The sequence below is a fragment of the Pleurodeles waltl genome, chromosome 5 (genome assembly GCF_031143425.1).
Source record: "Pleurodeles waltl isolate 20211129_DDA chromosome 5, aPleWal1.hap1.20221129, whole genome shotgun sequence".
NCBI lineage: Eukaryota > Metazoa > Chordata > Amphibia > Caudata > Salamandridae > Pleurodeles > Pleurodeles waltl.
In genome coordinates, this window is record NC_090444.1 from 1,283,474,701 (window position 1) to 1,283,498,548 (window position 23,848).

The window sequence follows — 23,848 nt, forward strand, 5'->3', positions numbered from 1 at the left end:
ACTAATTTAAAAGCAGCCAGCAAGGCAGGCCTGCCATTAAAATGACGGTGGGCACCTCAGAGATGCATCTATGGGTGCACTACCTGTGCTGGGGTCCCTAAACCTACATGCCCCACCGTATACTATGGACTTCTAGGTAGGTTGACATAGCCAATTATAATTAGCCTAATATGCAATCCACCTTACACAGAGCACTGGCCCTGGGAATGGTAAGCAGTAGCCAGGGCACAGCCAAGAGTCAGTACCACCGTACCAACGGTATCTGTCCAAAATGTTTGGGGGTGACTAGGGTACAAAGGAGGACTTTCCCTTATGCTCTAACATAGAACATTAGTTGTGTAGGTAGGAATCACACATCTTGTATAGTAAACGTACGGTGGGACTCTTCTTGTGTTTCACTTTTCTTGTCACCATTCTGTTTTTATTATGTTTTATCATCCAAATGATTGCATTTCATGTCATTTTATCTCGGATGCGGCTGATTCAATAAATCTTATTGAACCACTCCCTGCTTCTTTTTTGTCTTTGCATGTGTGAGACGAATGTAACTGATCTGATCCACCACAATTACCCTGGGAAGTCACAAAGTTATGTGCCCAGTTGCCACAGATTACCCCTGCTCTTGCTCAGCTGCTAGCTGGCTTGAAACAGATTAGGCCGACGGTTGTCACATGGCGTGGGATCAAACACAGTTCCTCACAATTCATTTGATGCTGCCGTCCAAATCCAGCAGCCTCATCAGTACAATGAGAGCCAACGTGACAAGGGTACTTGCAGAGGACTCTGACTGAGGGGTCCAAAGATAGGTCTGCATTCTCGACACCAGAGGGCCACTTCCAATTTAGAGCAATGCCCTTTTGCTTAAAGAATGTCCCTGCCACCTTTCAGAGGTTGGTCAACAGGGTCCTAGCTAGAAAGGAGGCATTCTGTGCTGCCTACTTCAGCACCAGCTGGGAGGAATACACGTATCACCTCCGGGAGGTGCTTAAGGTCCTGCAATAGGCAGGCCTCAAAATCAAGGTTAGTAAGTGCCAGAAAGGGCAGGGTTCTGTGGTCTATCTGGGCCACCAGGTGGGTGGGGGCAAGGTGCAGCCCCTCCTGTCTAAGATTGAGACTACCCTGGCCTCACAACCCCCTAAAACACAGGCTGAGATGAGGGTTTTTCTGGGCCTCAAAGGATTTCATAGGAGGTTTGTTAAGGGATATGGGACAATAGTTACCTCCTTAACAGAGCTGACATCTAACAAACAGCTCAGAAATGTGATGTGGACAGAGACCTGCCAGAAAGCCTTTGACACCCTCAAGGAGGTCATGTATATCTCACCTGTATTCAAGGCTCCTGACTTCTTCAAGGAGTTATTGTGCAGACAGATACTTCAGGGCATGGCATATGGGCTGTCGTAGAACAGTTAAAATGAGGTGGGTCTAGACCAACCAGTAGCTTTCATTAGCAAGAGGTTACTTCCCCAGGAACAGTGGTAGAGTGTGATTGAAAGAGAGTCCTTTGCTATGGTCTGGTCAGTAAAGAAGCTAAGGTCATGCCTGTTTGGTACTCATTTCCAGGTTCAGACAGACCACAGACCCCTCAGATGGCCCATGCAAATGAAGAGAAAAAATCTCAAACTTCCGAGGTTGTCCAGCTCCCTTTAGGGAATGGACTTTGTGGTGGAAGACCGTTCTAGGTCAGGCCACACCAATGCTGATGGTCTATCCATGTTCTTCTGTTTTAGTGATGAGAATTCCCAAGGGGTTGGGTAGTTTTCCCCATTTTCAGCTGGGGGTGCAATGCATGTTAGCCCTGTCATTCTAAGGGTGGTCTTCGTCCATGGTTTTTGCCTTCCACCTTCATTTGTGCTGATTTCATTTTTCACTCACTCATTACTCTACGCACTTTACCACCACTGAACAGTGCTAAAGTGCTTGTGTTCACTCTTTAAAACATGGTAACATTGGCCTATGCCCAATTGGCATATTTAATTTACTTGTCAGTCCTAGTAAAGCGAAACTACATGTACCCAGGACCTGTGAATTAAGTAATGGTGGGTCTGCAGCATTTCTTGATGTTAATTCCGATTTGTGTCAAATTTTAACACCTGCGTCAGACCAGGTGTCAAAATGAGTCCCACACACCACTACTTGAGTAAAACACACAGAAGCAATGGTACAAACCCACAGGAGAAGATGGAAGTGCTACTGTTTCAGCTTGCAAGACTACACAGAGGACAGCAACAAAAACGGCAACCACCACAACGCTGCCCACAAAGGCAACACAGAAGGCTGGAGAAGGTATTCAGAAACAGGACAACCCTCCTAGGCCTCAGAGAACACAACATCATAAGGACATACAGATTCAACTGGCAAGCCATACTACACCTGCTGCACCACATTGAGCCACAAATCACAGCCAGCCTGCAGAGCCCACACAATGTACCACCTGTGACAAAGCTGCTAGCTGTCTTGCACATGCTGGCAAGTGGCTCATTTTAAACAACGGGTGCCCTGGTTGTTGTTGTGTCACAGCCGTCATTCTCTGTGTTCCTGCCACAGGTGTTAGATGCAATAATCTCCCTTACACCCTGCCACATCAGCTTCCCCAGCACCCATCAAAAGAAGCAGGAGATAAAACAGGGTTTCTACCAATTTCATGGCTTCCCCCATGTGCTTTGTGCAATTGACTGCACCCATGTCTGACTTGTGCCACCTGCAGCTACAGATCACTTATACCGTAATCACAAGCACACGCATTCCATCAATATGCAGACTCAGCTGGGCCCGGCAGTAAAGGAAGGCTGGGAGGTAGCGGAGAATTTTCATTTGTCTGCTCTGGAGGTTTTTAATACAGGTTTAGTCCTCGCCATGGATAATTTGGCCCCGGTGATATTAAGGCAGGCCTAAGAAAACTAGTTGGCCCTGGTTTAATAGTGATTTGAAGGTGCTTCAGAGGAGGTACAGTCAACAAGAAAGACCATGGAAGTTACATCCTAATGAGACAGAGAAGGAGAAATTAAGAATTGTTCTAAAAATGTATAAGGCACCTTGTTTTAAGGCGAAATCAGCCTTTTTTTCGACTAAAATTAAGAATGCATCTAATGCGCCTAAAGAACTATTTAAGGTAGTTCGCTCTCTAATCACGCCTCCTGTTCTCCCTACCACCTCACCCAATTCTCAGGCAACTTGTATTCAAATTGTGGTGTTTTTTTAAACCAAAATCAGGCAAATGCATGCAGATTTCCCCTTGACGGATTCTTGGATAGCCCCTCTGGACTCTCCAAGTCAGGATACCCCCTGCTTACATGTTTCCCTCCGTTGTTGCCGGATAGGATCAAAGAATTTCTAATGGGGAGTAAATCTGGTTCACCCATGGATCCCTGCCCACCCGGCATTTTCCAGATGATTTCGGGACCTGTGGTTCCGAAGTTAGCTGCCATTTTTTCAAGAAGTTCTATCCTCAGGGGCCTTCCCTTTTACATCGAAGCAGGCCACTGTTATTCCCCTCAAAAAGAAGCCCAATCAAACTGCCTTTGATTTAAGCAATTTGCGACTTATTTCCTTGCTGCCGACATTGGCTAAGATATTTTAAAAACACATTAATTTTCCATGTTTCTTAACCAGGCTGGAGGCTTTGATCAGTCACAACATGGGTTTAGAAGGGCTCATAGTACGGAATCAGTGCTACTAACGACATTTGACTCCATCTGGAAATTACTGGATGCAGGGCAAGGCGCTATTCTCGTACTATTGGATCTTTCTGCGGCATTTGATACCATCTCGCCTGCAATCTTGATCTCTCGCCTCCATCATGCTGGAATAAGAAATTCCGCTCTTAAAATCCTGGAGTCTTTCTTAAGTGATAGATCTAATATTGTTAGCTGGGAGGGCTTTAAAGCACCAGCTTTTCATCTGCCATGTGGCGTACCTCAGGGCTCGGCGTTGAGTCCAACACTTTTTAATGTCTATGGGGCCCCCTTGACAAGACTTATCAGATCATAAGGTTTTATCCCATCCTCTTATGCTGATGATACACAACTTATCACTCCGGTGTCCAGGAGCAACTGGGAGGAAGTGGCGGATCAGTTTAATAATTGTATGCAGGATATCAATAGGTGGATGAGACAGAATTGGCTTAAGCTTAGTACCAACAAGACGGAGATTGTCTTGTATGGCTGTATTAAGGAACTGTGGAGTTTGCGATGGTGGCCGGATGAATGTGGGCAATTACCGGTCCCATGCGTAGCTACTAGAAATTTAGGAGTGATCTTTGATGACTCATTAAGCTTTAAACCACAGGTTAGTGCTATAGTCAAATCTAGCTAGTGGACACTGAAAATCCTGAGAAAAATGTTACCGTTCCTTAAGCAGGAGGAAAGAGTTACGGTTATGTTAGCATTGATTATGTCCAGATCGGTTTACTGCAACTCTCTGTTGTTGGATATTGATGAGAGTTCTTTGAGGAAACTGCAGCTAATTCAGAATAATGCATCTCGTATGATTTTGGCACTTCGGCTTTCCATAGCTTAAAGTGTCTTCATTGGCTTCCGGTTGGCAAGAGGATTATTTTTAAAGCCCTTCGCCTAACCTTTAAAGCGCTATATGGGGACGGTGCTGAACACCTGGCCGATAGACTCAGGTGGTATCGTCCAGGACGAGTCCTAAGATTGGACAATTCCCACCTGATTCAGGTTTGTCGAACGCGTAGAGTCAGGTGGGGAGACAAAGCTTTTACAGTGGCGGCTGCCAGATATTGGAATGCTCTACCGCTAGACATCAGGAAAGAACACAACTTCACGATATTTAGGAAGCGAGTGAAAACTTGGCTGTTTCCACGTTAGGGTTACTGGCTCTCGGTCATCCTCTCATTATTTATGTCCTCGAGCGCTTTGATGCTAAGGCCGGAACGTGCTATATAAATCTTCATATAAATACATACATACATATACAATGTGCAGGCCATAGTGGACCACCGGGGACAATTCACAAACATTTTGGCCAAGTATCCTGGGAGTGTCCATGATGCCTTCATATTCCGGCACAGTAGGATCAATGAACACTTCCAGGATAGACAATATGGAAATGGCCTACTTGTGGGTAAATCAACAAACCTAGCAATATACACACAACACAACAGCCCTGTAGGACACACAAGACATACAACACTCAGTTCACACCACAAACACATACACACCCACAACTTGACATGCACACCACGTGAAGGACAGGTGCAGATATGTACTCTTTGCCAACAGTAGAAGTACACAAACAACTACAAGTGCACACAGGTTGCCTACTACGTACACTTCACACACAGTACACCAAACAAAGAATAGCACAGCAATGTCAATGGCATACACCATGCTCATGTTACGTAATGTTAGGCACAGATCCCTCAAATCATGCTGTGCAAGTCACTGCCAGAACAAACATCAGATGGCAGACAACTGGTGCCAATACTGACTACATCTCATCAACACATACCTGACCTACCTGTAGTTTGCATACACATCTGCCTGACGCATTGGGTCACACACATAGGAATACAAAATGAATGCCCATCACATACCATGTGCTAGATTTGTGAGAAGTGGCACCACACCTCCTGTAGTGCCACCTCACATGTACCACTTACAGACTCACACCACCATCATGTCAGTACCATAAACAATAAATTAACCACCATTGGGCAGAATCACTCTTAGAAAGGGAAGATCATGGATGCCATAATGGACCCTGTAGGAGTATTTAGGACATCACTGAGCTCACATGCACTGTGCCAAGGGGCACATTTGCTAAGTAGCTGAGCTCCATCTCATAGCGACACTGTGCATGTGTTGACAGTATAAATGCGTAATCATGTTTTGGAAGATAGGAGAGACACTGGTAGTAAAGTTGATCATCCTGAAACATTGGGATACACACCTTTGGACACCTGATGGCTGGCACAAACATCAGCTGCCACTCAGGATCACTAAGGGACCTATGTAAGCCCCCAGTGGCATTGTCATGGCCCGCATTGTATGTGCAGGTTTGCGGATGAACACCCTTTTGTGACTTGAAGCCACATTGTAAATCGGCCATCATCCCACGCAGCACTTAGTGCATGCCCCACACATTGTCTGCAAAATCATCCTGACAGGTGCTATCCTGCACAACATATGAGTGCGGATGAACGTCCCCATGTATGACCAGGTTGATGACCTGCCTGAGGAGGAGGAGGAGGAGGATGGTGGTGAAGAAATGGAGGGGTAACAGCACAACACAGCTGCCGGGATATGCAGCAGACAGCACATAGTTGAGAACTTTTTCACTTAAGAACCACTTAAATCACCTTGTCAATTTTGTAAATAAACACTTCACTTATACAACCAATCCTGCTTTGGTCTCTTCGATTGTGAGCCTAACCTCAGGGAGAATGTTACAAATATGAATCTGACAAGTACTGTTGCAAGATTATATGTAATGTGTAAGATTGTACTGCCACCATCACACATATCACAAACGCCTAATCATTGGTGTGTGACAACTGAAGGACACAATCTATGGACCATAACATATATTGTACAACCATGTTGCCAACTTGTTTATCAATAGCTCATCACACACAACTACATCATGTCCATATAGGAAGTATGCAAGGGGTCCACACATGAGGGAGTGGATGCCCAAAATTAGAAAATTAGTCATGTTGGAACAGAACACTGTCACAACTCAGTATGAGAGTTGCAGTGGCTGCATGGAACATGTGTGACAAGGAGGGACATCATTGGTAACAATGGTCATCATAATTTGCCCAGGTGTAACAAGCATGCAAGAAGTTGGGCCTGCGCCATACATCCATGGTAATCTGTCCTGACACTACCATGGGGCCCATTCCTGACACAGGGTACACATGACCTCACACATTGCACGGACACATCTGTGGAATGCACTTCAGTATGGATGAAAACATATGCAGCTAGGGCTGCAGGTCCACCACACAAAACCAACAACTATTGGTAAATGCAATAAGTTAAATCAAACTTTTGTGGTCAAAACATGATCTGGGTGGAATATAGGCAGAGTGTGTCATACACAGTATGTAGCAAAGATGTACACATGTCAGACATATATGTAGGCCATACACAAGTCTCCATAAACTCCAAATCTACATTCGGAGACAGTTGTTTGGTTACATTTCCTAGGGAGCATTGGTTCACCCTTCATCAACAATGCTTGAGCTGTGTATGTAGTTTTAAATATTGTGCTCTGTATGACAACATCACACATCACATACAAAAACACAATACACAATCACAAACCGGAACTATTGCTTTGTACTGACTGCCAAACATATGTGGATACACTGTTGTCACACATGCATATATATGCATGACGTGCAACTATTTGCATGCTGTTGACTCTGTAACACACACATTGGTGGAACAGACCAGTCACACCCTCATCACGTAGTTGCATGGACTACCACATGTGGCCATACCCATTATGCCACACTGCAGCACAGCCCATGTCATATGTATGTTGGTTCAGGATGCATCTAAGGACAATGGAAAAAAACAAACAATTAGGAATTTAGTAAAAAAACAAATGACACAAATGTGCCTAAAACATCCGCAAACGCAAAGAAAATGACACATGGGCCCTTAGTGTGAATTCCAACTTCGCACTCCTCTCAATGCTGATTTTCAGTGAAATCGACACATAACAGTCATGCATCAATATAAGTGACTCACGTGTGTTATGCATCTAAAAAACCTACGCAAATGTCAAATGCGTCATAAGAATACATGCATAACTGAAAACGTGACACACAGGGACAGGAAGTGATGTAATAGGAAATCCTGTCTACAAGCATGGTACAGTGGGTGTAGTTTCACTTTCTCTTTACAGTCTGTACATTTTTGACTGGTGGTTGTCTCTTGGTTGTGTATTGTATCTTGTGGTGTCCCTCCTGTTGTGTTGTGTTAAATATTGTCTGCTTTTTGTCCCAGTATTTGTGATTTTGTGTGTTTTTTTGTGTATATTTGTATTTGTACTGTGGGGTGTCTGTCCGGGGTAGTTAATCATTTGGGATTGTTGGGATTAGTCAGTGGGCTTAACTTTTCTTAAATTTTTATTTTTTCTATATATTTGGGGTTAACCTTTACCAATAATAACATGTTTGTTAGGGGGAGGTTGACCAGGATGGGAGAGAATAAGTTGGGTGGGTTTGTGTGGCTGGTAGCCCACTACCTGCCGATGATGTTGGAGATGGGGGGCTGGGTCATCCAGGGCTACCAGATTGAGGCCAGGCGAGGCGGTGGGGCCAGGTGCTCCATCACCTGAAGAGGGTCTACATCATCACCAGGAATGAGCACCAGCTCAAGCATCGCTGAGCAGATCTGGTGGCCAGGGAGCAGGATCTGCCTTATCATCCTGGTGTGGAGATCGGCGGATCTGTTGGTGAGTCTCCCATTGGCATACTATTTACTGTTCACTGCTCTTGAATGTAAGTAGCAGATGAGTTGGAGTGCTGCATGTAATGCTTCTGGACAGGTTGCATGCAACCAGAATGAAAATGTATCTGCGCCAGTCTAGACATGGAGTTCACATATCCAACCATGATACCAATGCAGGTCAGATGTCCGGTGAGTCAAGCACAACCATCACAAAGTCAAACATTTCAGGGGCCATGGCGAAACCTGTGCCCCGGCTTAGTTTCATGTTTGAGACGCCAAGGCACCGCCAGCCTACCATTTCTCCCTGGATTGTGTCAACAAAGTTGGGCAATGCATGTATAGCACAACTTTGTCATCATTACACGCATATGATCCCTTCCCCTGCCAATATGTCAGCAAAGGGGGCTTACCTGCCTTAGGAGGCAATGTAAATGGGGCATGAGACAACTTTGCCACATTAGCCATGGATTACTTAATGCATGATCATTGCAGACTTACAATTGAGCTGCATGTCTATCACAAAGTGCCTCTGGGTGCCTTGCAGGACAAGCTTGAGTACCTGAGTCAAATGTCTTGCAAAGCACCAGGTTAGTGTCATGTATTTATTGCACAACTCCCCCTTATACCATGTAGTTCCATCTTCTATAGATTGCCCACATATGGTTGCTGCAGGGTGTAGCACTACATGAGTGTTTGGCCCAGTGTAAATATACAGATGTGTGTCTCTCACTCATCTGGGTTCTGTGTCATCAAGTGATCATAGTTGTGTGTTTGTTGCACTGTTTTACACTAGCATAACTAGCTCACTCCTCTCAAATAGTACAAACTGGAATTTGTTGCCAACTGGTAGTAACCGTGATATGACACTAAGCATGGTTTTCCATTCATATGTTACAGGTGGACCTGCCCCCTACACGATTGGTGAAGTGGTGCAATTTGAGGACCCAGATGTATCCAGTACGTGTGATAACGTGGGTCCTTTGAAGTAATCCAGGGTTTGGTGTGAGTGAGTCATGTGTCTTGCATACAATACAAGATGTGATGAGCTGTCCAATGATCTATATCAAACTAGGCTGGATGGTGACATTGTGTCCCAGTGAAACAATCCCAATGCACCACCAGAGGGTCACTTCTTGTGAGGCTCGTGGTGCTCAATGGTCAGCATCATGTAAACAAGATGATGACAAGCCACATATAGGGCCATATGTGACTGAGAATGACAGAGTGCAACGCTGTGAGAATATTGGCAGTGGGGAACTCCATCTTTCTCACAACACAGGGATGCACCATTTTGAACCCAATTTGGTGCATTCCTGTATTGTCATGAAGATGGAGGACTGGGCTGGCAATTGTCCCCCAGCATGGCACTGCGTATTTTGCACTCCATGTATGTAACACATATATGGAATGTAATTGGCATGCATGCAAGTTAAGGCCAAATATATGCTGTCATGGAAATGAATGTGTAAGGAATTGTATTGGCAGATCAGGTATTGATGGGTGTCTGCACCTGGACACATGACTGCAGATGTGATAGACCTATGGATAGCAGCTTGCTAGTTGTCAGCCCTCCTAACATATGCTCCACTCGCTGACTCCATGTGCGAGTGGGCATGCCTTGGTGGATGACCAGGACAGTTGAGATGATGGAATGCATGGCCATCCCCCTTAGGCACAGGGAGAGAGGAATACCAAATTTGTAGGTAGATGTTATGCTCACAGTGTAGGTGACAGTCATATTGATCAGGCTTGCATGTGTACCTATCAGCACTGACCCCTTATGGTTACAACATCATCCAATCATCTCAATAACATGTTGAAGTTACTGGGGATGTATGGTTGAAAATTGACCCAGATGATGAGGAAGTTTGGTCCTGATCTATGTGAAGGTTGCGGTGCCTTTATATTATTACATATTACACAAAAGCAATGCACACCTCCATGTGTTTGGTTCATATTCATGTTTTGAGTCACTTTGGTGTCAATGAAATGATGCTTAGGCATGTGTAATCAGATCTAGAAGTGTAAGCTAATAATCGGTACACACAAAATGCTGATACTGATGGTTACCTGTCTCCATTTAACAGCTGCCAACATGCCAATGAGAAACTGTGTGCATTCCAAAAGAAGGCAGTCCGGTACTGCCATATCCTGGCAGTGGAATGTGGGTTCTGGAAAAGGGCTTGCCACTATCGTGCTGAGAAGTTAATGGGGGGATGGCGGGCATTCACACAAGGGGTCCCAACACTGGCAGAGGCCACACAGAAAAGACCCAGCTCCACAGTAGTGCAGGGGGGGCACAGCTGCCACTACGCCAACACCCACAACTGCAACAGCTTCGACCTCTGTGCAAAAGCTCACATCACCTGCTGCCTTGGACCCTAAAATGCTGCAGAGGGACGTTTCCCTTGTGATGCAACGGTTAGACAGTTTGGAGAAGGAGGTGGCTGCCAAAAAAAAGAGAGTTAAATATATTTTAAAAAACCCTCAAGAAGGCCAAAATGTTAGTGTCATCAGAACTGTCCCCTCCAAGTTCTCCCCCCTCCCTCCTCATTTTTATTCATGTTTTACAATGGGTTTTAGGGGATTAGTGTTAGGTTAGTGTACGTACATAGTTTAGATAGGATAAGTGGATTTGGGGGAGTTTTTTGTTTTTACTTTTTATGTGTTAATTAGTGGGTGGGTGGATGGAGAGTCATGTTGGGGTATATATGGTATAAAAAAAATTAAAAAAAGAAATATACCAAAAAATATATTTGTTTAGATTTAGTTAGTATATGTGTAGTATAAGTATATGTTGTCCTGCATGTGTCTCGTAACTTAAGGGGGATGGGGGACCAATGTTTAAAGTGTGGTGTAAAATGTGTTAGGTAAGTTTAGCACAGGGTAGTTAGCTTTAGTTGTTGGTTAAGCATAGTTAAAATAGGTTAGTTTAGATTAGGATAGGTGTTAGGCCTGGCATGCTTGGAGTGGTATCCCCCAACTTTTTTCCTCTGTTTCCCAGGTTGTTGATGTGTGCTGGAATTTTTTTTTGCTGTTTTTGATACCCTGGGTACTTTACCACTGCTAACCAGTGCTAAAGTACAAGTGCTCCTATGTAAAATGTATGTGTAATTGACTTTCCATGATTGGCATATTTGATTTACTAGTGAGTCCCTAGTACAGTGCACTAGAGGTGCCCTGGGCCTGTAAATCAATTGCTACTACTGGGCTTACAGCACTGGTTGTGCCACCCACGTGAGTAGCCTTGTAAACACGGCTCAGACCTGCCACTGCAGTGTCTGTGAGTGCAGTTTTAAAATGCCAATTCGACTTGGCAACTGTACCCACTTACCAGGCCTAAACCTTCCTTTTTTATACATGTAAGGCACCCCTGAGCTAGGCCCTAGGTACCCCAGTGGGCAGGGTACAGTGTATGTTAAAGGTGGGACATGTACTTATGTGTTTTATATGTCCTGACAGTGAAATACTGGCAAATTCTGTTTTCACTGTTGCACAGCCCATACCTCTCATAGGTTAATATGGAGGCTGCCTTTAAAAGTTATTAAAGTGCAGATTCCCTTTGTGAGCAGATGGAAATGTGGAGTTTAGGGTCTCTGAGCTCACAATGTAAAAATACATCTTTCAGTAAAGTTTATTTTTACATTGTGTTTGAAAATGCCACTTTTAAAAAGTAGGCATTTTCTTGCCTAAACCATTCTGTGACTGTGTGTTTTGTGGATTCCCTGTCCGAGTCAGTTAGACAGCTGGGCTGCTTGCACCTCACTCTAGACAGTGACACAAAGGGGGCTGGGTGTAGCCCACATATCCTGATGAGCCATCTGTGCTGGAAGGGAAGGGAGAAGTGGTCATTCACACCTAGCTGGGCTGTGCCTGCCCTCTCACAATGCAGTCTCCTACCTCCTGGTGTATAGCTGGGGCCTGGCCTGGACAAGAAAGGATCTCACAGACACTTGGGACTTTATCTTGAAGTAAGCCTACTTCGATGGCAGAAAGGGGTATAAGAAAGGCACCCCAAACCTGTGAAAATGAGATTACTTCAAGGATTCAAGAGGAGCCTCTGCCTGGAGAACAGCTGAAGAGCTGAGGAGAAGTGCTGCTCTGGCTTCTGACTGTGCTGTGTTGGTGTTAGGGTTTGTGCACAGCAAAGAGCATGTCCCCTCTCACTGCACTAGTGGGTTCTGTAATAGCTCCCTTTTAAACTTACTATTGAAAGCCTTTCTTGTTATCTCACCTTCCCCCACCCCCAGGCTTCTGTGTATGTTGTTTAATGTGCTGTTTTGTTTACACATTGGGCCTTGCTTTTACCAAGGCTTCTTTAAAACACTCCTCTCTAGGCCATGTGTTAATTTAACTCATTTGGATAATAACTGAAACTCTGCACACCTTTCAAGAACATGTGCAGCATGTGAGGACCACACCCAGCTCTTCAAACCACACCCAGCTCTGCACACCTTTCAAGAACATGTGCACCATGTGAGGACCACACCCAGCCCTGTCTATAAAAGGCAGCCCCCGAGCCTCACCCAGTGCTTGTGCTCGTCTACCTTCCGCTTACCTGAGGACAGATCCCTCGGCGCTGGCACTCCTGCTCTCTACAGACTTTCATTGGCTTCAATGGGCGCAGCTGCTGGCTCTTCCTTCTTCCGGTTTCCGGTTCCTCCTTGCCTCAGCCTCTCTCCTACAAGCAACCTGCAAAAGAGAAAGAAGACAAGGTTAGAATGATCAGTATCTCTTGCCAGCAACAAGTAAGTGCAAAACTGTTATTACCTGAAAGAACTTTGACAACAAGTTCTGGATTCGTGTATAGACAATTTGAAACAAGATACCTTCCACGAACATTGTGATTCAAACTCTTTGTTACAAGAATACTTTGCGGAACTTTGTGAAGCAAACATTTTTTTATGGAACTTTTAAGAATCGAACCGTGGAAACCATTAACAGCAAGGCAAACAGTAAATCAAGGACTTGCACAAATTACATGCTGTATTTTGACATAAAAGTACAGTATTTGTTTTATAAAAGATTCTGGAAATATGGGAAAAGTGAGTCTGCTATTGGCAATTTAGGCTTTAGTTATATTAAGATGAATGTTTGATATTGGTAATTCTGATAACGGTATTTGTTTAATGTTTTAGAAGCTTTAGAGTAATAGAAAGCACATCCCAGAGCAGTAACACCTTCCAAACCTGGAAACTAGAGACCAGGATCCAAGAGGTACTTTTAGAAGAAAATTTCTAATAAATAAAGGGATAGTCAGGAACCCAGTTAGGAATAGGATGTACTTATCTGTTCTTTGTTTATGTTTCATTAGGCACCAGTTTCTACAGAAGTCAGAGAGGGCCGCAGATTTGTGCAGCACTTCAACAGTGGAAACGCAAGAACGGTGTTGTCTCTTTATTTTATTTTATCCACTTCCCCCCTTCCCTTGAGCTTCTGTTCTTAGTGCACTGTTTTAAAAACTAGTGTGCTGGAACAAGCAGTTTCAGGGTGAGGTCGGATTGTCTTCAACCTCCATCAGAACTGAACAAGGACTCAGGTGAGCTGGGCTTTGACAGAAGCACAAGCCTTAAATAAAAAATAAATAAAAAGAAATTTCAGTTCTGGTGGACGATGAATATCGGGGAAGAAATAGAGGGCATTGACGTCACGGATATGGCGCAGGCCCTAAATGAGGACTTGGCTCATAATGAATCAGTGTCTGGCATCTTGCAACATATGCAAGAGGAAATAGAGAGATTAAAGATGGAGAATACCTCTTTAAAACAGGATTTAAGCAGGTATAAATTTAGGGTATCTCAGTGGAACACAGCTTTTACGCCTTTGTTTAAAACCTCCTCAGAGACAGGGGCGCCATCAAAACATACAACTTTGCCTCCCCCAGTTGAGGTCACTGTTAATGTTCCTAATGCTGTGCCCTTAGCAGCACCTGAACGTTTTCATGGAGATAGTAACAAATTCCATGTTTTTATGAATCAATGTCAATTACACTTCGTTTGTAAGCCACAACAGTTCCCTACTGATGCTACGAAAGGTGGCATTCGTCTTGTCTTATTTGGGTGGCACAGCAGCCAATTGGTCAATTCCTTTCGTGGAGAGAGATGATCCCATCCTCCATAATTGGAATCAATTTAAACGTGCCATGACCAGCCTTTTTGCAAAACACACTTTCATGCAGGCAAGTGATAATGAGCTTTTAAATCTTAAACAAGGTAACAAGGATTTATTGACCTATCTCACTAGTTTTAATCGTTTACTCACCAAGACACACTGGCCAGAAGAAAAGCGTGTCTCCCTTTTCTATAAAGGTTTGAGAGACGAGTTAAAAGACGCGCTGGCTCATATCGTTGATTTGCCAGAAGACTATTCGGACTTTGTAGATTTAGTTGTGAAATTAGAACATAGACTAGGAGAAAGAAAGGGAGATAAATACAAACTGGAATCACGGTTAACTTTTATTAGACACAAGAAGAAAGACCCAGATAATAAACTCCCTGAACCTGAGCCTATGCAAATAGGGACACTCAGAGGTTCACTCGCATCAGAGGAAAAAGAAAGAAGGAGAAAACTTCAATTATGTTTATATTGTGGAAGGGCAGGTCACTTTGCCAGAGAATGTCCAGTAAAGCCTAAAAATCCACGAAAGGGTGCTGTTTCCTCCACCTCCTCAACTGAATCGGGAAACGATTAAGCTCGACAAGGGGAAAGGTTACTTGTTCGAGAAAACATCTTAATCAAACCTCTAATGCTGCAGCCTTCATGGTACCGCACATACCTAGACATTTCATAATTCAGGTCGTTTTAATTGTTACTACCCAAGTGAGGCATTCTCTCCCTGTCCTACTGGACTCAGGCGCGACAGGAAATTTTGTGGATAATAAGTTAGCTGAAAACTTAGGACTTCCTATGTGCCTAAAGCCTTGTCCAGAAGCAGTATGTGCAGTGGATGGGTCAGAATTGACCTCTGGATTAATCACAAAACAAACAAGTCCACTTGTTATGGTCTGTCAGAACGGGCACACAGAGGTGATTAGCTTTGATCTGATAGATACTCCTAATTTTGGTTTGATTCTCGGGGTACCCTGGTTAACAACTCATAACCCAAAAATTGATTGGGTAAATAGAAATGTTACTTTGGATTCCTCTTTCTGTAGAACCAATTGCTATCAAGAAGCAGGTACAGAACAGAGCACAGTATTACACTGTGCTAGTGTTATACAAGATGAACCAAGTCTCCCTCCTGAATATTCTGACTTTAAAGACGTCTTTGATCCAGTAAAGGCTAGTGTGCTGCCCCCACATAGGTCTTATGACTGTCGTATAGATCTTATCCCAGGGGCCCCTTTACCTAATAACAGAGTATATGCTTTGACTGACGAAGAAACCAAATACTTAATAACCTACCTAGCTGACCTACTACAGTCTGGGTTCATCCGTCATTCCACATCTCCGGTGTCATCTCCACTCTTTTTTATCCCGAAGCCGGATAAATCCCTGCGCGCGTGTATCGATTATAGAGGACTAAATAAGGCTACAATAAAGAATAAATATCCTCTTCCTCTAATACCTGTGTTGCTGGATCAATTAAGACATTCTACTGTATACACTAAACTAGATCTGCGGGGAGCTTACCACCTGGTCCGAGTAAAAGAGGGGGATGAGTGGAAGACAGCTTTCAAGACAAAGTTTGGTTTATTTGAGTACACAGTAATGCCCTTTGGGTTATGTAATGCCCCTGCGGCCTTTCAGTTCTTTATAAATGAGGTCCTACACAAATTCCTGGACGTTTGTGTCATAGTATACATAGACGACATCCTCATTTACTCTAAGAACTCAGAAGAACATACCCAACATGTTCGTGCAGTATTATCAAAGTTAAAAGAAAATCATCTTTTTGCTAAGTTAGAAAAGTGTACTTTTAATGTCAGCAAGGTGGACTTTTTAGGATACTGCCTGTCACCTCAAGGAATAACTATGGATGTAAAGAAAATCAGTGCTATTGCTGATTGGCCAGAACCATCCTCTGTAAAAGATATTCAGAAATTTCTGGGTTTCGCCAATTTTTATAGGAGGTTTATTGTATCACAACAACATGCTGTTAGTGCCCACCTCTGAATTACAAACACAGGTGATAATTTGGCATCACGCCTCACCTTTGGCAGGTCATCCTGGTTGGGTAAAAACCCTGGAAAATGTGCAAAAACACTTTTGGTGGGACACTATAAGAAAGGACATTAAGCAATTTGTCACTACCTGTCCAATTTGTGCAAGACATAAATCTTCTCATAAGGCCCCTGACGGTTTGTTAATACCAATGCCAACACCCAAGCAACCTTGGCACACTGTGAGCGTAGACTTTATTGTAGGTTTACCACCTGTAAAATCTTTCACAACAGTGTTGGTTATAGTGGATTTTTTATCTAAAATGGCACATTTTGTACCATTACGGAAATTACCCACGGCGGCAGAATTTGCCGATATTTTTATAAGGGAAATTGTGCGTTTACATGGTTTGCCAAGCAAAGTGGTGTCAGACCGAGGGAGCAAGTTCAACTCTAAATTTTGGAAAAAATTATGTAAAAAACTGAAAATAGATGTGGCATTATCCACTGCTTTCCACCCAGAGACAGATGGACAGACTGAACGACTGAACCAAACCTTACTTCAAACGCTACGTTGTTTATTGGCTGATTATTCTAGTGAATGGTTGGAAGCTCTCCCTGTAGCGGAGTTTGTTTATAATAATACTGAGCATTCAGCTCTACTTTGCTCACCATTCTATTTCTTGCAGGGGTATCATCCAAGAGCTATACCCATTTTGTTAGAGGATTCTCTGTTACCTACAGTAACGGATAGACTAACAAGGTTAGGTGACATACAAGACAAAGCCAGGAAACATTTATTAAAGTACAAGGAAAGCATGAAAAGACAAGCAGACAAACACAGATCTGAGGCCCCAATGTATAAAATCGGTGACAAGGTATGGCTCTCCACAAAGAACCTAAACATAGAGGGATCCCGAAAGCTGCAACAACGTTTCATTGGACCCTTTAGTATAACTGCCATAGTAAACCCGGTAACAGTAAAATTAGATTTACCAAAAGAATATCCAGTACATACTACATTCCATGTGTCCTTGCTTAAGCCGTACAATCCAAAAACCCGACCTGAACCACCACCTCCACCCATACCAATTAAGGGAAATCTAGAATATGAAGTGAAAAACATAAAAGACTCAAAAAGAATTAGTGGACGTCTGTTTTATTTAGTAGAATGGAAAGGATATGATGAATCTGAGAATTCATGGGAACCAGCATCATATGTACATGCCCCACAGCTGATTAGACGGTTTTATTTAAAAAATCCAGGAAAACCCCGTCCTGTAGGAGGGCCGTTGAGGGGGGCAACTGTTAGGGTTTGTGCACAGCAAAGAGCATGTCCCCTCTCACTGCACTAGTGGGTTCTGTAATAGCTCCCTTTTAACCTTACTATTGAAAGCCTTTCTTGTTATCTCACCTTCCCCCCCCCCCCAGGCTTCTGTGTATGTTGTTTAATGTGCTGTTTTGTTTACACATTGGGCCTTGCTTTTACCAAGGCTTCTTTAAAACACTCCTCTCTAGGCCATGTGTTAATTTAACTCATTTGCATAGTAACTGAAACTCTGCACACCTTTCAAGAACATGTGCAGCATGTGAGGACCACACCCAGCTCTTCAAACCACACCCAGCTCTGCACACCTTTCAAGAACATGTGCAGCATGTGAGGACCACACCCAGCCCTGTCTATAAAAGGCAGCCCGAGCCTCACCCAGTGCTTGTGCTCGTCTACCTCCCGCTTACCTGAGGACAGATCCCTCGGCGCTGGCACTCCTGCTCTCTGCAGACTTTCATTGGCTTCAATGGGCGCAGCTGCTGGCTCTTCCTTCTTCCGGTTTCCGGTTCCTCCTTGCCTCAGCCTCTCTCCTACAAGCAACCTGCAAAAGAGAAAGAAGACAAGGTTAGACTAATCAGTATCTCTTGCCAGCAACAAGTAAGTGCAAAACTTTTATTACCTGAAAGAACTTTGACAACAATTTCTGGATTCGTGTATAGACAATTTGAAACAAGATACCTTCCACGAACATTGTGATTCAAACTCTTTGTTACAAGAATACTTTGCGGAACTTTGTGAAGCAAACATTTTTTTATGGAACTTTTAAGAATCGAACCGTGGAAACCATTAACAGCAAGGCAAACAGTAAATCAAGGACTTGCACAAATTACATGCTGTATTTTGAAATAAAAGTACAGTATTTGTTTTATAAAAGATTCTGGAAATATGGGAAAAGTGAGTCTGCTATTGGCAATTTAGGCTTTAGTTATATTAAGATGAATGTTTGATATTGGTAATTCTGATAACGGTATTTGTTTAATGTTTTAGAAGCTTTAGAGTAATAGAAAGCACATCCCAGAGCAGTAACACATTCCAAACCTGGAAACTAGAGACCAGGATCCAAGAGGTACTTTTAGAAGAAAATTTCTAATAAATAAAGGGATAGTCAGGAACCCAGTTAGGAATAGGATGTACTTATCTGTTCTTTGTTTATGTTTCATTAGGCACCAGTTTCTACAGAAGTCAGAGAGGGCCGCAGATTTGTGCAGCACTTCAACAGTGGAAACGCAAGAACGGTGTTGTCTCTTTATTTTATTTTATCCACTTCCCCCCTTCCCTTGAGCTTCTGTTCTTAGTGCACTGTTTTAAAAACTAGTGTGCTGGAACAAGCAGTTTCAGGGTGAGGTCGGATTGTCTTCAACCTCCATCAGAACTGAACAAGGACTCAGGTGAGCTGGGCTTTGACAGTTGGGCTGTCCTGCAGTTGGTGCATCTGCCTGTGCAAGGGAACAGAGACTGGACTTTGTTGCATTCCTGCTTGAGAAGTGACTCCAAGGGCTTGGAGTACAGCTTGCCTCCTGTTTTGAAGCCTCAGGGACAGCAAAGGCTTCACCAACCAGATCTGAGTCTACTTGTTGTGGACTCCAGCTTGCCAGAAGGTGCCATTCCAGTTCCTGGACCCCTGAAAGTAAATCCCTGGAGAAAAACCAGTCTAGTGACAACGGACGACGCCGTGCGACTTTGTAAAGGACGCCACTGCCCGTAACCACAACGCCACTTTCCCCGAGGCTGAGGATCTCGCTGAGTGCGAATCCAATGACCCTGTGAGCTGATGCCACTACCCCAGAACCGCGACGCCACCTGCCCCGAGGCCAGGACTTTGTAGAAGTCCGACAAACCTGTAGGCCTTGCGTCGCTGCAACCGCTGATCCTGCCCAACTTCGCTGACACCGGAGTGCCGTAAGTCCAACATCTGTGACGATCCGACACCATCACACCGCCTGCGGCCCTGTGACATTATTGTGAGCCTGTGAGGTCACCCCGAAGCATCGTAACTCCGCCGGACCCCACTTCTAACTTAATGAACATTTTTGGGTACTCATTTACTTTTTGTGTCATATGCTTTTGTCTCAGGGTCTTCCCATGAATGCACAGTGAAAATTGAATGTTGGGCTAGGGATTCCGTCCTGCCTCCAAATCCCTCTCTTGACATATTCATCACCTGTCTGTTCCCGCTTTTCCACCAGCCTTTGCATAGCGGTGAAACCCCCATGCAAAGTTTGTGGTGATGTGGTGTGGTGTGGTGTGCGCCTGGGTGCCCCTGCACAGCCCATGGACCTGGCATGAACAGTGCATTGGGTCTCACTGCCTGATTTTTACAGGGCGGAGGGTAGTGTGTCCTGTCACACCCAGTGGTCCTGAAGACTGGCACTGACTCTATTTGATCCATCAACATTGTGGTGCTAAGTGCCCCACAGAGCTACTATGAGCAGACAGATTTCCATCCGCCATGCCAACGTGTGACTAATAATGCCAATTGCAAAGGGTACACTGCACTGGCAGTCTTACCAACACCAGACTTGCCCATGCACCATCCCCGCCGTCAAAGTGGAACTATACACCATTATGTTCATAGTCATACACCATGTGTTGTATGTGTGTGTTTATTTCCCCATTCCATGAGTCTCACATGGTTGTGACAGAGTAGTTGTGGGCTCAGCTTGTAACTGTTGTGATCTACTGTTTGCTATCTGTGGTACATATTTTCTGTAGAGGCACACTTCTGTTCAGCATCAAGATGTGTGGTTCCACACTACACCAGTTTAGTTGGTCTGGGTAATTGCATGTTTCCAGAGATACAGGACCAGCCTGCTATTCCCCCAGCGCCTGCTCAGATTATTTTTCCCTGCACCCAGGTCTGTGACCTCCATCCTCTTTTACACCCCCATCTCATACAATACCAATTGAAATACATATTTTCGAAAAGATGGTTTTGAAAGATATTGATACAAATTCAAATTCAAATCAATCTTTATTCGGATTTTACTCCATAAAAGATAAACAATCTCTTTAAAATGATAAAAATATACAATAAAATACTTCAAGGAAAATTACTAATAAATAAATAAATAAAACTTTTGCTGCAACAAATTGGGCGATTATTCATTCTCATATCGGAGGTTTTCTATATACAACAGCTTTTTCCTTTGTTCTACGGCATGTAAGATAAATTTTATTACTGCATCACATTTCTCATTGGTATCCAATTTACATAAATAGTTAAAAGCTTCTCTACAATAAAATAATTTATTAGTAACAAATAGAGGTTTTCAAAATTGTTTCCTAATATCATGATAAAATTTACAAGATATAATATAGTGCGTTGTGGATTGTGCAAATCGTCCCACACAGGGGCACTTCGGTAGGCTTTTGCTCCAAACCCTCACCTTTGGGAAAGCTACCAAAAAGTGCAACATTCTAAAGCGCATTCGAGTCAGATAAAATCTATCCTGAATGTTTGCAATTGTCAGTAAGTAATTTGGCATTACCTCGTTGTTTTCAATCATATAGAGTGCTACTGTTGATTTCCTACATTCTCTATTTTCTCTATCACTATCCCTCCATGCCATTAGTTGGTTTTTCAATTCTTTCTTACAAAATTGGAGGATAATACTTGGATTGTCCAAATTTGGAGCTAAATTTATACCTTTCAACAAGTCTTTTAGATGCATGAACCATGGGATTCTGTCCCAATATTCCAATTTAAGACAATCTTTAATAATCTTTTGGGTAAAATGCTTTCCTTCTTTAGACCAGATGCCATGCCAAGCCAACAATGCATTGGTATATATTAGATCTTCCACATAAGGACAGCCTAGTTCCTTATGTACCATAAATGTGGAGGTGGTATTTGGCACTGCGAGTAGTCTGCTAAAAAATTTGGGGCCATATTTATACTTTTTGACGCAAAACTGCGCTAAGGCAGTTTTGCGCCAAAAAAATTAGCGCCGGCTAACGCCATTCTGAAGCGCCATGCGGGTGCCGTATTTATTGAATGGCGTTAGCCGGCGTTAGCCGACCGGCGCTGCCAGGTGTGCGTGAAAAAAAACGACGTACACAAGGCAGCGCCGGCGTAGGGAAAAATGGCGTTTGGGCGTCCCAAAATGGGGCAAGTCAGGCTGAGGCAAAAAAATCGTCTTAACCTGATTTGTGCCATTTTTTTTGGGCGCCCAGACGCCATTAACATGACTCCTGTCTCATGCCCCCTTGCCCAATGGCCATGCCCAGGGGACTTCTGTCCCCTGGGCATGGTCATTGGGCATAGTGGCATGTAGGGGGGCACAAATCAGGCCCCCCTATGCCACAAAAAAAAATAAAAAAAATACTTACCACAACTTACCTTTTCTTCCCTGGGATGGGTCCCTCCATCCTTGGGTGTCCTCCTGGGGTGGGCTAGGGTGGCAGGGGGTGTCCCTGGGGGCAGGGGAGGGCACCTCTGGGCTCATTCTGAGCCCACAGGTCCCTTAACGCCTGCCCTGACCCAGGCGTTAAAAAGAGGCGCAAATGCGGGGTTTTTTGCCCCGCCCACTCCTGGGCGTCATTTTTGCCCGGGAGTATAAATACCACGCACATGCCTGGGAGTAATTTTTTAAGACGGGAACGCCTACCTTGCATCTCATTAACGCAAGGAAGGTGTTCACGCCAAAAAATGACGCTAACTCCATGAACTTTGGCGCTAGACGCGTCTAACGGCAAAGTGTAAATATGGAGTTAGTTTTGCGTCGAATTTGCGTCGAAAAAAACGACGCAAATTCGGCGCAAACGGAGTATAAATATGCCCCTTGTTCTCTAGCACTTGTAATGAGTGGATCTCGGGCATCAAACCCCAAAGGGCAGAACCATACGTAATGCTGCTAATTGATTTACTTTTATAAATTTGAGGCATTTCCCTAAGGGGTTTATTACCAATTTTTTTTGAAAATCTAAAAACAGCCTCAGTTGTCCTAATATACTTCATCTTGATAATTTCTAAATGTTGTTTCAAGTGGCCCATATTAGAAAACTGTATACCCAGATATTTAAATCCATTCACCTAATCACATTTATGGCCCTTAATAAAATAAGTTTTCTTCCTGGCCTTTCCCTGTCAACAAGTCATTACAACTGTTTTGCTCAAATTCAACAACATATCTCTTTCCTCCATAAATTCCACAAAGCCCTCTATTAGCCGCTGCAACCCATTTGCAGTTTGTGACAGCAGTACTGCGTCATCTGCATATAAAAGGATTGGGATCGAACATTCTTCTATTTTGGGGCTATCAATTTCTATATTTTTTTAAATGGGCATCTACTCCATATACATAAAGGGAAAATAGAAGAGGTGCCAAAACACAACCTTGGCGTATTCCTCTCCCTATCCTAAAACCTGGGGTACACTCGCCATTTCTTCCATATCTCACCCGCGCTGTTAGATGATTATATAGTTGTGCCAAGAAGCTTATTATATCTAAGGGTGCACCCATATCTATTAACATTTTCCACAGCTTAGCATGATTCACCAAATCAGAAGCGCTGCTAAGATCTGCAAAACAAAGGAACATATGGCCCTTCCTTTATGCAAAAAGTGCGTTTGGGCGCTTCCCCCATCGTCAATAAATCCACATGTCTTTCCTATAGTATTCTGGCATGTCCCAATATTAAAATCTCCAACCCATATTATTATATAACTTGAAGTTATATCATTTACAAAGGTCTGTAGATCATCCTGGAGAGTCGATGCCACTACTCTATTGGTGCCATCAAATTTATTATTGCAGTAGTTTATTAATACAATTCCTAAAGTTCCATCTATCCGAAAATATAGAAACTGATAGTAAGGGGAATCAAGGGAGGGTTTCACCAATGTATACGGTACCAGTGTTGAAATCAGTATTGCTAGTCCTCCCTTTGCCCTACCACTGGCTGAGGCAGAAGCTGGTGTGGAGAATATGGCATATCCTTCAATAAAAAAGAATCCCGTATGCCATGTCTCTTGTAGGCAGATTATG